The sequence below is a fragment of the Planococcus citri genome, chromosome 3 (genome assembly GCF_950023065.1).
Source record: "Planococcus citri chromosome 3, ihPlaCitr1.1, whole genome shotgun sequence".
Taxonomy (NCBI): Eukaryota; Metazoa; Arthropoda; class Insecta; order Hemiptera; family Pseudococcidae; genus Planococcus; species Planococcus citri.
The window spans coordinates 80,527,786-80,546,044 of NC_088679.1; the positions used below are offsets into that span (position 1 = coordinate 80,527,786).

Below are 18,259 nucleotides of genomic sequence, written 5' to 3' on the forward strand. Positions count from 1 at the left end.
AAAATGGCATATTATGGATTGTCCCAGTCCAGTATGGTATATGGCTGGGTGTTTTGGGGCGCTAATATCAGTCTTATGCAGAGCATTTTTGTAACACAAAAACGAGCAATTAGAATCATCTATCGAATCCAAGCCACCGAATCATGCAAGAAAGAATGTTTTTCTTTCAAATGAAATTTTAACCTTACCCTGCTTATACATATATCTGATAGCCCAGATTGTGAAGAAGGGCATAGTAAAATTACATACCCCTCAACATAGTCATTATACAGTGGAGTCTCGATAACTCGAAGCTGAAGGGAGAAGGAGTTGACTTTGAGTTATCAGAGTTTTCGAATTATCGGAGTTTGAGTTATAGAGGTTAATTTTGGTATATTTCGAGTTAGCGAAGTTTTGAATTAGATGAGTGTTTTTTTTACTAGAATGAAATGGAAACACGTATTATACCTAAGGTAAGTGCCGCTAATTACGCCACGTTGGCAACTACGCCACTACCGCAGTTCTCATAGTAAACGGGTAGATGGCGCCGTGTAACGATTTTTAGGTGATTGTACTGTTAAAGCCAAGGTAGGAAAACCAAAAATATCACGGACCAGATAATTTTCAGATCTGTGGCTCGCTTTTTCGTAAATTTGATGCCAAAAAAAAAACGTCATGTTAAATTGACCACAGTTTGGAAACGTGCTGTAACTTGTAATAAGGGTGAAAAAAAATTTTGAAGATATGTTTCCTGTAGTAAATTTAATGCCGATTTCAATGCGATAAACAGTTTTTTGTTATTTCTCAATGTAAGTATCAAAATGTTGAAAATTATGCCACTTTAACAAAACTCTTTCAGGACTTTCACATATTTGACCAAAATGCTAAGAAATAATTTTTAGTGATGTTTTTATCAATAATTTTGAATATTTTTTTTTGGTGGTGGGGGGAGAGTGGCGGAATTACCTGCATATGTTGATGAATACACCACTTTGGTGAATAATTTTCAGAAATGGAGGGGTGGAATATGGGGAGGGGTAATGGAAAGAAATTTTTTTAGGGAAAGGTAGCCAATAAGATACCCAAAATGCCAAATAATTTTTACCAATGTTTTCATAGATTTTAAATGGTTTTTTGGGGTGGTGGCGTAATTACCTGCACCTGTTGATAATAGTAGATATAAAATGTATTTCCTGGCACTGGAGTAAGAATTCTTACAATACTTTTTAAATTCAAAACTATGTGGAAACTTATGTGAAAAATTTCACATAAACCTTCACATAGTTTTTCATTCAATCAAATGCAAAAATATTTACAAAACTTAGATATTGAAATGAAATGCAAAATTTTTTGCAATACTTAAACATTTCAAACAAATGCAAAAATTTCATCAAAACCTAAACATTTCAAACAAATGCAAAAATTCATTCAAAACTTAAACATTTCAATGAAATGCAAAAATTTCATCAAAACTTGAACATTTCAATGAAATGCAAAAATTCTTTCAAAACTTAAACATTTCAAACAAATGCAAAAATTCATTCAAAACTTAAACATTTCAATGAAATGCAAAAATTCATTCAAAACTTAAACATTTCAAACAAATGCAAAAATTTCATCACAACATTACCATTATACCACTAGTTAAAGAAAACATTATCTCTAATAAAGCGGTAACACAAACACCAACACCTTTATCATAGAAACTGATTCTTTTAACTAATGAATTTTTTCCACTGTGAACGAATTTTTTTGCATTTGAAGTACACCATCTTTTAGAAATTGATCCATTAGTTAAAGAAATCAATTTCAATAATAAAATGAATAACTATAATAAAATGGATAACCAAGCACCTTTAAGAACATGTGAGAAGTGTATGTGTAAAATTACATACAAGAACTATGCCAGACATTTAAAAACAAAGAAACACAATGAAGTCAAGATTAATGTGAAAGAATTAAAGACGGAATTGAAGTGGTATGGAATGAAAAATGTTGATAAAATGAAAAAATCAGATTTGTTAGTGAACAAAGATAAAATCAAGGCTATTAATATTGATAGAGAAAAATTGTTGAAATTATCAAAAAAGAAATTGATTGAGTTTATTCAGGATAACAATTTCAATATTAATAAACAGTTGAGAAAAGATCAAATAGTAGAAAGGTTACTCGATTTTCACTCAAATAAAACATTACCTCTGCCCAAATGGGAATTTGTGGATGAAAATTTTAAATCAAGACATGCTCAATTTGATATGAAAAATAACTGGGATATTAAAGATATGTCAAAGTTTTTACATTTTATGAAAAAACATGTTAGTTCTTTACTTCAAGAATGGATGAAAAAGCATAGTGGTATTAAAGTGAATTTTTGTGTTTCTGCAACTTATGTAGACACTCGAGATGAAACAAAAATTGCATACAAACATTTGCAAACTAAGAATGATAGAATTACTAATAGAAGTGAATTAACAAATGGAATTTCAACTTTAATGAAGAGTGTACTTGATAGACATGAAAATATCATTGATGAATTAACAGGTAGTCCATGGCGAATAATATCAATCAATAGTTTTAGAGTAAATATAAACAAATATGACCCGCTTAGAGCAAGTTCCTATATTGATCTTCCAAAAATTTTAAAAGATAAGAAAGCAATTATAAATGTTAAAAATACTGATAATAAATGCTTTTTATGGTCACTTTTAGCATGTTTATATCCTGCAAAAGATAATCCACAAGAAATAATAAAGTACAAAGCATATGAGAAAACTTTTGATAAAGCTTTGAAAGATATTGAATTTCCGATGAAAATTAAAGACATAGAGAAATTTGAAAATAAAGTGAATGAATTGAAATTGGTAGAAGGTGGATTATCTATTAATGTTTATCATCATGATGATCGTTATAAAATTTATCCCTTACATATTACTAAAGAAGAGAAAACAAAACATGTTGATTTATTGTATTTATGTGAAGAGAGTAATGATAGAAATACTCACTACTGTTGGATTAAGGATCTAACAAAATTGATTAAAAGTCAATTAACCAAAAACACTCAAAAAATACATTTTTTGTGCAAAAGGTGCCTTTGTCATTTTTACAGTGAAGTTAAATATTTAGAACATAGAGAAAGCTGTAAAGTACATGATCCAGTTGCAGTAAAACTTCCTCTTAAAAGTGATAACATTTGTGAATTTACAAACTATAATCGATCAATGAAAATTCCTTTCACAATAATAGCTGATTTTGAGTGTATACTTAGAAAACTTGAAAAAACTAAAGTAGAGGAAGATGCTAAAACACAAAAAATTCAAGAGCACGTACCAATTAGTTGTGTTTATTACATTTTATATGAGAATGGAGAAATATCAGAGAACATGTTTGAATATTTTGGAAGTAATACCCCTCAAGTATTGTGTGAAAAATTATCAGAAGATGCAGTACGTATTGCTAATGAATACATATATAATTGTAAAAAAATGAAGAAACTGACCAATATACAAAAATGTGAATATAAAGAAGCAACAATATGTCATATTTGTGAAAGAAAATTGAGTGATTTCCCACCTATGATGGAAAAAAATATTAATAAATTGAGAAAAGAAATAGAAATTACTTCAAATATTTTAAAGTATCATGATGATCAAACACTGACTGATAGACTAGAGAAATTAGAATTAGATTTGAAAGAGAAATTAGATGATGAAGAAAAAAATAAAAAGAAAGTTCAGGATCATGACCATATAACAGGTGAATATAGAGGTGCAGCTCATAGTCTTTGCAACTTGAATTACAATGTACCTAGTTTCATACCCGTCTTGTTTCACAACTTTTCTGGTTATGATTCCCACTTATTAGTCAAAGAATTTGCTGGAACTACAGATAATTTAAAACTAATTCCAAATAATGAGGAATCTTACATCAGCTTCTCAAAAGTTGTAAAGTTTCAACACTATTCAGGAAAAGAGGGTAAAATAGAACTTAGATTTTTAGATTCATACAAATTTCTATCTGAACCACTTTCTAAATTGGCTAAAAACTTGGAAATGTGTCATTTCAAAAATTTAAAGAAATGGTTTGATAATACAGTACCACCTGGAAATGATTCATTGTTCAATTTGTTGACTGAAAAATTGGCTTACCCTTACGATTATATGGACTCATTAGAAAAATATGATGAGGAAGAGTTACCATCTAGGGGAAATTTCTACAACTCCTTGAATGATGAACATGTAGATGAACAGGAATTTTTACGTGCTCAAAAAATTTGGGAACATTTCAACATTAAAAATCTAAAAGAGTTTACAATGTTGTACAATAAAATTGATGTACTCTTGCTAGCAGATGTGATTGAAAATTTCAGAAAAACTGCACTTGAAATTTACAAGTTAGATCCACTTTGGTATTATACTACCCCCGGATTTGCTTGGGATTGCATGTTGAAAACAACAAAACAAAAATTGGAATTGATAACTGATGTAGACATGTTGTACATGTTTGAAAATGCCAAGCGTGGTGGAATTTCCCAATGTTCAAATAGATATGAAAAAGCCAATCATAAGTACATGGGTGAAAAATTTGATAAAAATAAAGAATCAACATTCATTCAGTATTTGGATGCAAATAATTTATATGGATGGGCTATGAGTAAACATTTACCATATGGAGGGTTTTGGTGGGCAAATCCAAACGATTTTACTTACAGTAGAATTTTGAAAATGAGAGATAACCAAAGCAAAGGATATCTGTTTGAAGTTGATTTAAGCTATCCAGAAACATTACATGATTATCATTCTGATCTACCTTATTGTGCAGAAAATATTATTGATGAAAATAGACTTCCTAAATTATTCACAACATTATATGATAAGAAGAAATATGTTTTACATTATTTGAATCTTAGACAGGCTCTTGAAGCAGGTTTGAAATTGGAAAAAATTCACAGAGTTATTCAATTCAACCAATCAGATTGGATGAAAGTATATATTGATAAAAATACAAAGCATAGACAAAATGCAAAAAATGAATTTGAAAAAGACTTTTTTAAATTGATGAATAACTCGGTGTTTGGTAGAACAATGATGAATGTGCGAAATCATGTGGATATAAAATTGATTAGTGAAGGTAAAAAATATACAAAGTATGTTTCAAAACCAAATTTTGTAAAATCAACATTTTTTGCAGAAGATCTTGCAGCTGTTCACATGAAAAAAACTCACATCAATTTCAATCAACCAATTTATGTGGGTGTTTCTATTTTAGATATTTCAAAAACATTGATGTATGATTTCTATTATAGGTTGAAGAGAGAATATAAAAATGATGTTAAACTTTTGTATACTGATACAGACTCATTAATTTTGTCAATAAAAACGCCAGACTTTTACAGTGATATGAAAGGAATGATTGATGAATTTGACACATCAGACTATCCTGAGAATAATATATATGGTATTCCTCAAGTTAATAAAAAAGTTATTGGTAAATTCAAAGATGAAATGAAAGGAAAAAGTATTGAAGAATTCATAGGGTTAGCTTCTAAATTGTACTCCATCAAAGTATTTGAAGAAGATGAAAAGAAAAGAGCAAAAGGAGTGAAGAAACATGTAATCAAAAATCAAATCACCCATAATGATTATAAAGAATGCTTAGAGAAGAAAATAACAAAGAGTTTCAAGCAGAAAATTATACAAAGTAAAAATCATAATATTTACACATTTGAACAAGATAAAAGAGGTTTATCTCCATTTGATGACAAGAGATGTATATTTGACAATGAAACTTTACCTTGGGGACATTATAAACTAGAAGTAGAAAGACAGAATTTTATCACACATTTGAAAACTCTCTCTTCACTAATATAAATAACTTTGGTTAAAATTTTTTTTTCCTATTATAAAATAATAATATGATCAATAATGAAAAGGGGCATCTTAAATTATTACTCTCTCATGTAAATTGGTATGATGTTTCAAGTAATCAGGAACTATCAGAAAATTTAATCAGAGAATTCAAAGACAAAGTATATTGGTTTGCAATTTCAGTTCATCAAAAACTGTCAGAAGATTTCATTAGGGAATTCAAAGACAAAGTATATTGGTTTGCAATTTCAGTTCATCAAAAACTGTCAGAAGATTTCATTAGGGAATTCAAAGACAAAGTAAATTGGGAAGAAATTTCACGTTATCAAAAACTATCAGAAGATTTCATCATGGAATTTAAAGATTGTGTAAATTGGCATTGGATTTCAGGTCATCAAAAACTGTCTGAACATTTCATTAGAGAATTCAAAGATCAAGTAAATTGGCATTGGATTTCATGCCATCAAAAACTGGCTGAAGATTTCATTAAAGAATTTAAAGACCAAGTATGCTGGGAATGTATTTCATGGAGTCAAAAACTGTCTGAACATTTCATTAGAGAATTCAAAGACAAAGTAGATTGGAAAGAAATCTTAGAAAATCAAGAACTATCAGAAGATTTCATATGTGAATTGAAAGATTGGGTATCTAGGAAAAAAATGCATTAGTTAAAAGAATTGTTTTCTATAATAAAATGAGTTCTATTATAGAATTGGATGAATTTATAACAAATACTTTAAGGAACAATATTCAATTATTTCAAGAATCTAAGCAAAGAGTGAAAACATACAACATTGAGGATGGAAATCTTTCTCCAGAAGTTGTGAATGATTTTAAAAACATGGACAAGTTTCAATTTTCAGAAAGCATATTGATGTTATATTTGAGAATGAGAGAAAACTTGATGAAAACAAATGTGAATACATATTTGAATGAAATGAAAAAAATCATTCCTTATGAGATTATGAAGGAAGCTTCACAGAGATTTGGTCTCATATGCAATGTATCAAAAAAAGAGTATTATCCATCCAAAAGGTGTCAAAACTGTGGAAATACTCGAGAATTTTTCAAAGATCGAGATAATATTTTAGTATGCAAAAAATGTTTTGCCGAGGTAATTCACTACAAACATAATTCTAAACCTCATTGCTTCAAGAAACAAAATTCAAACTACAATAGGTTAAGTAATTTCAAAAAGTGTTTGGAGAAATATCAAGGAAAACAAACTGATTTTATAAGTCCAGAGGTTTATATACATTTACAAGAAGCTTTATCTACATTTGGACAAGTGAAAAAATCAACTGTTTTTTATTTCTTGAAAGAACTAGGTTATCATAAACACTATGACGATTATATTCTAATTCATTCTAATTTAACAGGGCAGAAACCAAGTGATATTTCCCATTTAGAACAACAACTTCTAAATGATTTTGAAAAATTTTCCAATCAATTTGATTTGATAAATAGCCATAGAAAAAACTTTATAAATATGAAATTTCTTTTACATAAATTAATGTTGAAAGATGGTCACAATTTTGATCCAGAAGATTTCATTTCACTTGGCAACAAGAGGGAATGTGATGAAATATGCAGAAAAATATTCCTTTCTTTAGGATGGAAATATTCATCTAATTAACTGCTTTGTTCTTTTAGAACACTGTTCTAAAAGATATTACCACTTTTTATAATTTTTTGTAACCACTAAAGCTGTATAAAACTCATTGTTTGGACTCACACATCTGTACGCATTTTGATCTGTAAAAGTTAGATTTTTGATTTCAATAAACAAGTCTGTGGTACGAATTCGCTCATTAGAAATGATGGATTCATTGTTATAATTGAACCACTTATTATTTGACTGAAATTTCTCAAAATTATAAACACATTCAATTTTTGTATTGACTCCCTCTGTTTCCATAAGCAATTTTACCCAAGTTTTTGTCACCAAATGCTGTTGACTCTTTAAATTTTGCTGCGACACTACCAAATAATCATAGTAATAGTTACTTGAAGATTCACCAAATTTTTTTGTTCTAATTCGACACATGTATTGTCCTTCATTTATAACTTTCAAAAATGATACAACCTCAACCTTTTTCTTCGATGTTGAATTCAAATATTCAAATTTATTGATACTTAAACGTTCTGGAATGTCAAAAGGAACATCTTTAAGCCATTCCAGCTGATACACAAATTCTTGTTCTGAAAATGTAACATTACAAAATAGTGTAACCCCATCATTGTTGACTATTTTTTGAGATCTGAAGAATAAATCATGTTCTTGTAAAGTTGATACAAAAAGGGTAAACAGAATAATACCAGCACACTTCATTTTATAATAGGAAAAAAAATTTTTCTACTATAAATGAGCAATAATTACAATTTAGTAAATGAAAATGTTAATATAAGAAAGGAATTGAAGGCAATGTATCAGGCAAGTAAAGCAGGTAAAATTTATAAGCAAGAAGTATTGGAAGAACAGTTTAAGCCAATCATTACACCACTAGAAAAAATTAGAAACCAAATAACTCAAAATGTTCCAGAAACCTTCCAAATACCTTCCCAAAATCTTCCAGAAACCTTCCCACAACCTACCCAAAATATGCTTGAGTGGAATAGTTCTCATGAAAATGTTCTTGGCGAAATAGCAAAACAATATTTACAATTTTATGCTGCTGATGATAAAAAAGAAATTTGTGATACTACTTTTGGGATTCGATATGATCCAGACATTAATAAATGGATGATTGGCAATGAAGAAATTAATTTTAATGGTAATAACATCAAGTTTAAAGGTGGTATTGAATTTAAAGGAACTCATGGTTTATGGCAGTTGTTGACATTAAAAAATCCAGATCCAAATGAGTATGATTCTGAAGATTTAAAGGATTTTTGGAAAATTATTGATAAAACCAGTAGTTATAAACAAAATAATAATCCATCTTCCAGAGTGAAATCAAGTTGTGGAATCAAATACATTTCTGTAATAAAACCTTTACTGGATAAATATCTGAAAAAGGGGGGAGGGTTGTATCAAAGTGATAGCATAGATAGTTATCTAGAAAAATTAATCACAATTTACTCAGAGATTCAAAAAGGATCTTTAGATGGTAAGGCAATAGTACCAATTTTAAATCATCTCAAAAAAATGAATTTGTATGCCAACACATCTGGGGATAAATATATTTATTGGGATAACTTGCCTGAATTGTTTGATAAATTAGTTGTTTTGTATGGTGAAAAGAAAGCTGGAAATTCCAACCCTCATTTAAGAAATGAAATTGTTAGGATTTTGCAAGAACTTAAAGAACTTTGAAAAAAAAAATTTCCTATTATAAAATGAATAGTGACTCTCCATGTAGTAGTGAAGGAAATAATTCTAATACACAAAGTGGGAGAACAAGCTCCCAGCATCAAAATATGAAAACATGTATTTTCTTGATGACGATTCTCTTGAAAAGTATTTGGAAATTTAGAAAAAAAGTGATTAGACGCAAAAAGAAGAAATGATATTTTTTTTTCTGTAATAAACATGAATAGTAACAACTTTAAAACTATATTGAATGACAAAATTCGACAAAGAATTCCCAAGGTGATGTTTGATGGTGAAGTGAAAGAAGGTAGTGGTATGTTGGGTACAGTTGCAAATTGGGCAATAAAGAAGCTTCCATTACCTCCCATGCATTTAGAAGATCATAATTTTACTGGACCCTGGACAAATCCAACTTTACAAATATTGAAAGGAGTTGAACCAAGAAATAAACTGGATTATGCATCTAGGAGACATGATGTTGCTTATGAATTGATGGAAGATCCTGCTGAACTTCATGAAGCTGATTATATATTACAGAGAGAAGCTTCAAATATTGCACGTGATAAAGATACAAGTAAAAAATTGGAAAAACAAGCTCAGCTTGTGGATGCTGTCATGGGTGCAAAAAGGTACTTTGGTACCGGTATGAAAAAGGAAAATTATGAAAAAATTCCTGTCAATTTAGATGAAAAAGAGCAACTGTTAATTCTAGAGGGAATAAAGTTAGGGAAACCAATTACTTTAAACTTGGATCACAAACAATTGATTCGAACAAAAAACAGTGTGATGAAAGAGACTTATTTACCAGTGACAACATATCAAAAGAAGGAAATCAGTAAAGCGCGTACTAAAAAGAAATCAGTCAAGATAAAGTTGTCTGCAAAACAATTGGAATTTATCAACACAAATAATAAAACTGGAGGTTTCTTACCTGCTCTAGTTGCTGCATTACCAGCTATAGCTGCAGCATCATCCATAATTAAAAATGGTTTTGATGCCTATAGCAATCATAGAGCAAACAATCAGTTAGTTGAAGAAGTTAAAAAAAGATATAAAGAAGAAAAACCTCTTCACAAACAACTAACTGATATACTAGAGGAACCAGTAAAGTCTGGTACAGGTTTGGAAAACAACGAAAAGGTTTTGCAATTTATAAATAATTCTAAAGATATCAAATTAGCTATGAAGAAAGTAGGAAAAGGATTATATTTGAATCCAGCTTCTCATCGAAAACCTGTTGAAGGTGAGGGGTTATATTTAAATCCGGCTTCTCATCGAAAACCTGTTGAAGGTGCTGGGGTTAATGTGAAAGCAAAAAAAAAAAAGAGGAAGGGAGGTTAATAAAAATTCCTATTAAACCCTTATCCAATATGGAACTAGAATTATATGCAAAGGAATTGTGTATACCTTATTTTAGGGGAGTGTTTATGAAAGATCAACTACCAAAACAAATTGGAAGAAATGAAAGCATGATTATCAATTTAGATGATTCTATTGGACCGGGATCTCATTGGGTTTGTTTTTTCAAGAAAGATGATTATATAATTTATTTTGATTCTTTCGGTGAAAGACCTCCTAGTGAAGTACTAAACTATTTTCAAAAGAATGTATATTATAATGTTGACCAAAAGCAAAATTTCAATCAAGTTATTTGTGGACATCTTTGTTTGAAATTTTTAGCTGAGTTCTAAGTATTTTAAGAGAAATTCTCTTAAAATTACATTTCTCTAATATCCAATGCTACATAAATTTTTTCATCACCAAAATCCAACAGATTACCATCTTGATCTACAATCTGAACTACAATTTCCCTGAAAGAATGTGTATTTATTTCATAGTATAAGTAGTGATATGGGATTATCCAATATTTTTCACCTGTTGGAGCTGACCAGGGGTGGGAGTATATTACACCACCTCCTCCTTCTCCATTTTCATAATTTGTATTCACTAAATTACATTTTACTTGAATAGCAGTAAGAGGAAAAATGTCAATCATTCTATCTGAATGATGTGTTACATCTTTTTCTAAAACCCTTTCACTATAACCCAAAACTCTACAAATAGAGTTGGGTACACTAAAGTCAACTTTTTTACCTTCAGATATTATCTTTACTTTATGAGTATATGGTGTTAAATTCATTTTCAATTTATCTGCTGCACACCTTCTCTCTTTAATTGCTTGTAAGATATCTTCTACTTTGTACTTATCTCCAGGAATGTGAATGTAATGACGACACTCTTTATCTAATAACTTATCTAGATGTAAATCTTCCCTTTTTTGTATTATTGTACTTAGTTTATCAAATTCCTTTGCTTTGATTGTACTCTCTAGATTATCCACATCATAAATTCCTTCTGGAACTGTAATCATCTTCTTTTCATCTTCTGAAAGATCAAATCGTATATTTTTTCTCTCAACATTATATAAAGAGTTGAATTTTTTATCTCTTATAGCGTTGATAATATCCGTAACTTCGTAGGCACCTTCTGGAATATAAATTTCCTCGTGATTTCCTTGATCATCTACAAGATCAAACCTGTTGTTATGTTTTCTTACATTCATTAAAGAATTAAAGAGACTAAGAATGAGTAAACAAACTCCATAGAGTTTATTAGAACACAGATTAACTCTATTTTTAAATATTGTGTGAATGTAAGAAGATAAAGTTTCTCCTTTACGTTCGCCTATTAAATCAAATCTCATATTTATAATACAAAAAAAAAATCCTAATATAAATGAAGAAAAAACGTATTATAAAAGTAGTTAAAAGTGATATACCTATTGAAATTGAAAATTATGATTACAAGGAGGTGGGTCCACGATATAATAGAAATTTTCCAAATGTAATTCGAGCTGGTATATTTGGTCCATCAGGTTGTGGTAAAACCAATCTTTTAATTCAAATTCTAATGGAAATAAATACATATACCCATATTTATCTTTGCTCAAAAACATCTCATCAAGAAAAATATATTCGATTGAAAAACATAATAGATATTATCAACAGAACATCACCAGAACAGAACATTGGTTTTAGTACTATATTACCTCAAGATTTGAAAGAACCTGAAGAAATGAAACCAAATTCAGTTATAATTTTTGACGATGTTTTGACAGACCCTCAAGATAAAATAGCAAATTTCTATCTGAGAGGAAGACATTACAATATTTCTTGCTTTTATCTAGCTCAATCCTATTCAAAATGTCCAAAACAATGTATAAGAGATAATTTTAATTTACTGACAATTTTTATGCAAGATCTTAGAAATTCGAGACACATCTACGATAATCATGTCTCACATTTAGTAACATTTGATGAATATTTGGAAATGTGCAATATTTGTTGGAAAACTAAGTATGGCTTTCTAGTAATTGATAAAGATTGTGATAATGTGAATGAAATTTTTAAACAAAGTTTTAAAGGATTTTTTTATATACAATAAATAAATGGAAGAAGCTAAAGAATTACATGCACCTATTAGGAAAAAATTTTGTAAAAGAAGTATTGTAACCAAAGGTATTGACGATTTATGGGCAGCTGATTTATTAATTATGGACAAATATTCCAAAGAAAATGATGGTTTTAAATATATGCTCAATGTTGAAGATACATTTTCTAAATTTGTATGGATTGAACCTTTGAAGAATAAGTCAGGCAAAGCAGCTACAGATGCTTTTGAAAATATTTTGAAAATCTCGAAAAGAAAACCCAATTTACTTCATGTGGACAAAGGTGGGGAATTTGTAAATCAAACTTTCAAGACAATGTTGAAAAAACACAACATTAAAATGTATCATACCAATAATGAGGAAAAGTCTGCAATAATTGAACGTTTCAACAGAACATTAAATCAAAAGTTGAAAATTTATTTTGAGATGAGGAAGAATTTCAGATGGATTGATATTTTACCTAAAATACTAGAAGAATATAACACAAAAGATGTTCATAGAACTATTGGTATGCCACCTATTAAAGTTGATAAGGATAATGCAGAAGAAATTTTGATGAAATTTAACAAAAATAAACCCAAATGTAAATCGAATCAGAAATTTAAGCAGGGAGATAGAGTTAGAATTTTTGCATATAAAAAAGTTTTTGATAACAAGTACAAGAATAACTGGACTAAAGAAATTTTTGTAGTTGATGAAATATTTCACACAACTCCTGTAACTTATTCTATTAAAGATACTGATGGTGAAGAAATTGAAGGGAAATTCTATAATGAAGAACTTTTAAAATCCAAGTTTTAATAAAAAAAAATTTTTCCTATTATAAATATGATACAAAATTACATTGAAAGTGAAGACTTTGTAGTCTACAGACCCTCTCCACAAGATGATATAAATAAACCAAACAGTAAAATTCGTATAAGAACATACAATGAAGATGTCATTACCCATCCACATAGAAGTGGATTACTTGTGAAAGGAATTGTTACAGTGACTAAAAATTCTGACAAGAGTGCTGTAGCAGAACTTGATTTGAAAAAAATATCATTTGTTACTAATCCACTACCACATTTATTTTCAAAAATTGAATATTTGGAATGTGATAAAATAATAGATTCAGTTGAAGAGCCAGGTGTGGTTACTACTATGAAAGGAATTGTTTCATTTGGTTCTGATTCGATTTACAATGATGGAGGCTGGAATATCTCCTCTCCAAACTCAAATGTTCTGAACAAATCTGGGTATTTTACTTTGTATGATCCTTTAGAAACACTATTTGGTTATCATGAGGATCACAAGGATTATGTATTTCACGTCCCACATGAATTAAGGTTAACAAAAACCCATCTCAATAATTATAATAATATGTTTCAAGTTGATAGTACTTTTGCAAATGAACATACTATTACTATAAAATTTACAGATGTTGCGTTGATAATGTCACAGGTAAAATTGAGAAGAGAAATGGAAAACAAATGTCTAAAACAAATACTGGCTTCAAAAGATTTACCACAAATTTTTAGACATTGGGGATATGAGTTTAAAACTGGTATAACAACAAAAAAGTATACATGTGAATATACTTGTGATGGGAATCCAATATTTATTCTTATTGGGATGCAAAAAAATAGAAATGATAACATCAAAGTGGATAATAGTCAATTTGATTTATGTGGCCTTGAAAACGTTCAAGCTGTTCTCAACAATAATGAACATTATCCTAAAACTGAACTAAATATAAATAGTTCAGAAAATGATTATAATAAAATTTATCAAATGTTTAAAAATTTCAAACTAGCTTATTATGGTAATGAAGGGAAACCAATTTGTTCTATAAATGATTATGCCAACAAATATCCCATAATAGCTATTGATTGTACCTGCCAACCTGAAAGCATAAAGGAGAGTACCACAAACGTAAAATTAAAATTTAGATTCAAGGAAGCTCTTTCTGCTGATACAGTAATACACATTGTAACTATTTATAATGTTGTTTCTACTTATAACCCTTTCACAAATAGAGCTGTTGTAAATTAATCTTACATCTTTTATGAAAAAATTTTTCATAAAAAAGTTTTTTATTCACATCATTAAAGTCTGACAATATGAATATTACTTGAGTCTAAGTTACATAAAATATGTTCAATTAAGCCTTTTGAAATATTGCGATTTACTATGTCTTTAAGTTCTTTTGGTAGTTTTTCATTTTCTGAAATTGCGCACTAATTTACTTTGTCTTTGAACTCTATTATGAAATTTCCTGATAGCATCTCATGCCGTGAAATTCCTCTCCAATCTACCTTGTCTTTGAATTCCCTTATGAAATCTTCTGATAGTTTTTGATTCCATGAAATCCAATGCCAATCAACTTGATCTTTGAATTCTCTTATAAAGTTTTCTGATAGTGTTTGATGTTTTGAAATCCATTTAAAATCTACTTGATCTTTGAACTCTCTTATAAAGTTTTCTGATAGTGCTTGATTTCCTGAAATTTCACTCCAATCTACTTCATCTTTGAATTCTCTTATAAAGTTTTCTGATAGTTTTTGACGCCATGAAATCCTTTCCCAATTTACTTGATCTTTGAATTCTCTTATGAAATACTCAGATAGATCTTGATATCTTGAAATCTTTTTCCAATGTACTTGATCTTTGAATTCTCTTATAAAGTTTTCTGATAGTGTTTGATATTTTGAAATTGCACTCCAATCTACTTCATCTTTGAATTCTCTTATAAAGTTTTCTGATAGTTTTTTATATTCAGAAATTCCCTCCCAATCAACATAATCTTTTATTAATTCAAGGTGGCTCTTTTCAATAGTGTTCATTATTTATTTTATAATAGAAAGAAAAAAAAATGTCAATTTGTTTTAATCAAATGCAAAAATTTCTCTTCAATAACTACCTCCACATGTGGTGGGTGCATTAGTTAAAAGAATCAGTTTCTATGATAAAGGTGTTGGTGTTTGTGTTACCGCTTTATTAGAGATAATGTTTTCTTTAACTAGTGGTATAATGGTAATGTTGTGATGAAATTTTTGCATTTGTTTGAAATGTTTAAGTTTTGAATGAATTTTTGCATTTCATTGAAATGTTTAAGTTTTGAATGAATTTTTGCATTTGTTTGAAATGTTTAAGTTTTGAAAGAATTTTTGCATTTCATTGAAATGTTCAAGTTTTGATGAAATTTTTGCATTTCATTGAAATGTTTAAGTTTTGAATGAATTTTTGCATTTGTTTGAAATGTTTAGGTTTTGATGAAATTTTTGCATTTGTTTGAAATGTTTAAGTATTGCAAAAAATTTTGCATTTCATTTCAATATCTAAGTTTTGTAAATATTTTTGCATTTGATTGAATGAAAAACTATGTGAAGGTTTATGTGAAATTTTTCACATAAGTTTCCACATAGTTTTGAATTTAAAAAGTATTGTAAGAATTCTTACTCCAGTGCCAGGAAATACATTTTATATCTACTGATAATTACGCCACTTTTGTAAAAATTTTTCAGGAGGAGATTGGCGGTATTGGGGGAGGGGTAAGAAAAAAAATGTTTTTGTGAAAGGTAGCTAATGAGATGTACTTTGAGGTGGTTCATTCACATTTTTGCCAAAGATGCATTTTAACCCCACTAAATGACCTCAAACCTTAGGGTGGCGTAATTACCTGCACTTACCTTAGTCAAAAAGATTAAAGTATGGAATGAGAATGTACAATAGCCAATAGGTTCCATTGAAGATAACCGATATGTGAATGTGAAAGAGTTTTGTATCAATGCGATTCGAATTTACAAGTGTTTTCAACTAGAAATTCGAGTTATAGAGGCAAAACGTTGGCAACGTTCGACTTACAGAGGGTTTTTCTTGTCTTTTTCAAAAATTTTACTTTGAGTTATCGGAGTTTTTGGACTTTTTACTTCGAGGTAAAGAAGTGAATTTTACATTGAGTCTTATGGAGAGTTGAGGGGAAACAGATTTTGCCTCGAGTTATTGGAGTTTTCGAGTTAACGAAGTTTGAGTTATCGAGACTCCACTGTACTAGAAATGGCCAACAACTAGGTACATAGCCCACAATTCAGGACTAAATTTTACTAAGCTAGTATAGACTTCATGGCTGCAAAAATTTATAACAAAATTCCAAATGAAATCAAAATTATCAATTGCACAAAATTATTTTCTAAAACTCTAAAAAAATGGCTGCTAAAAAAAGCATTCTATTGAATAGATGAGTATATGGATGCTGTTACATAACTGAGGGCATTAGAAACTGAACTTTCAGCGACTCCTTGTATTTTAGATTATCGTCTTCAATAGTCATGATCATTTATACGAGGGCTGATCAAAATGTTATTGGACAATCCCATATTTTGGGTTTAAAATAATGGTAGCGAGTTCGTAAACATACCGTTGGAAAGACCAAACCTTCCTCTACAAAACAAGCGTACAGTGGGTTTTCTATGTGAAGGGGTTCCCAAACTGTAGCGGTTTAAAGGGAGGTGCCTCAGGCATGTTCTGCGAATTTTTGATTTAGTGAAAAAAACGTACAAAAAGCGCTCAAAAATTGTATTTAACAAGTCTACGGCGAACATTGGAGTCAAAATTAATATCCTCCTTAAAATATTCCCCCTTTTGAGCAATACTTCAAACTCGCACATTGCTCTAAACAACAACATTGCAACAATCACAAAATTTTGCAGACTGGTCTTGAGGATGTGTTCGTTTGAAGCGGATTAGCTCGCGTGTCCTTCAACGCACACAATTTTTTTTTATCTCGTTGGAAAGAGGAAGGTTTGCTCTTTCCAGCGACATATTAACGAACTCGCCAGGATTATTTCAGCCTGTGTTTTCTGGACTTCAAGATGTGACAGGCCAACCACCATTTTCATTGTTTTCGACAATTTCAAAACCATTAAAAAAAATTTTTAACCAAAAATGCATTGTCACACGTTTAATAGAGTTCCCATACACTGCATTCATAACATTAAAATATTTGAAAAACGATTTATTCAACCGCAATTGAACTTCGAACTCGCGCGTTACTTTAACAACAAACCCAAAATTCGCAGACTGGTCTCGAGGTAGGTTCGTTTAAAGCGGATTAGCTCGCGTGTCCTTCAATGCACACAATTTTTTTATACCTCGTTGGAAAGAGGAAGGTTTGCTCTTTCCAACGGTATGTTCACGAACTCGCTACCATTATTTTATACCCAAAATATGTGGATTGTCCAATAACATTTTGATCAGCCCTCGTACAGCATCATTGTCTCTTTTTAATTTTTTTTGTGTAATCGATAATTTTATGATGTTGTAAATAAGGTAAGTGCAGCTAATTATGCCACGACGTTGGCAATTACGCCACTACCGCAGTTCTCATAGTAAACGGGTAGATGGCGCCGTGTGATGATTTTTAGGTGATTGTACTGTTAAAGCCAAGGTAGGAAAACCAAAAATATCACCGTGCCAGATAATTTTCAGATCTGTGGATCGCTTTTTCGTAAATTTGATGCCAAAAAAAAACGTCATGTTAAATTGACCACAGTTTGGAAACATGCTGTAACTTGTAATATGGGTGAACAAAATTTTTGAAGATATGTTTCCAATAGTAAATTTAATGCCGATTTCAATGCGATAAACATTTTTTTGTTATTTCTCAAT

The 18,259-nt window shown here is 29.8% G+C and overlaps 1 protein-coding gene across 2 annotated transcripts in view; it reads right to left on the bottom strand.

Annotated features, from left to right (window-relative positions):
- Nmdar2 (NMDA receptor 2) overlaps positions 1-18,259 on the bottom strand; it is a 188,010-nt gene that overhangs the window by 32,867 nt on the left and 136,884 nt on the right. The window lies entirely within an intron of this gene.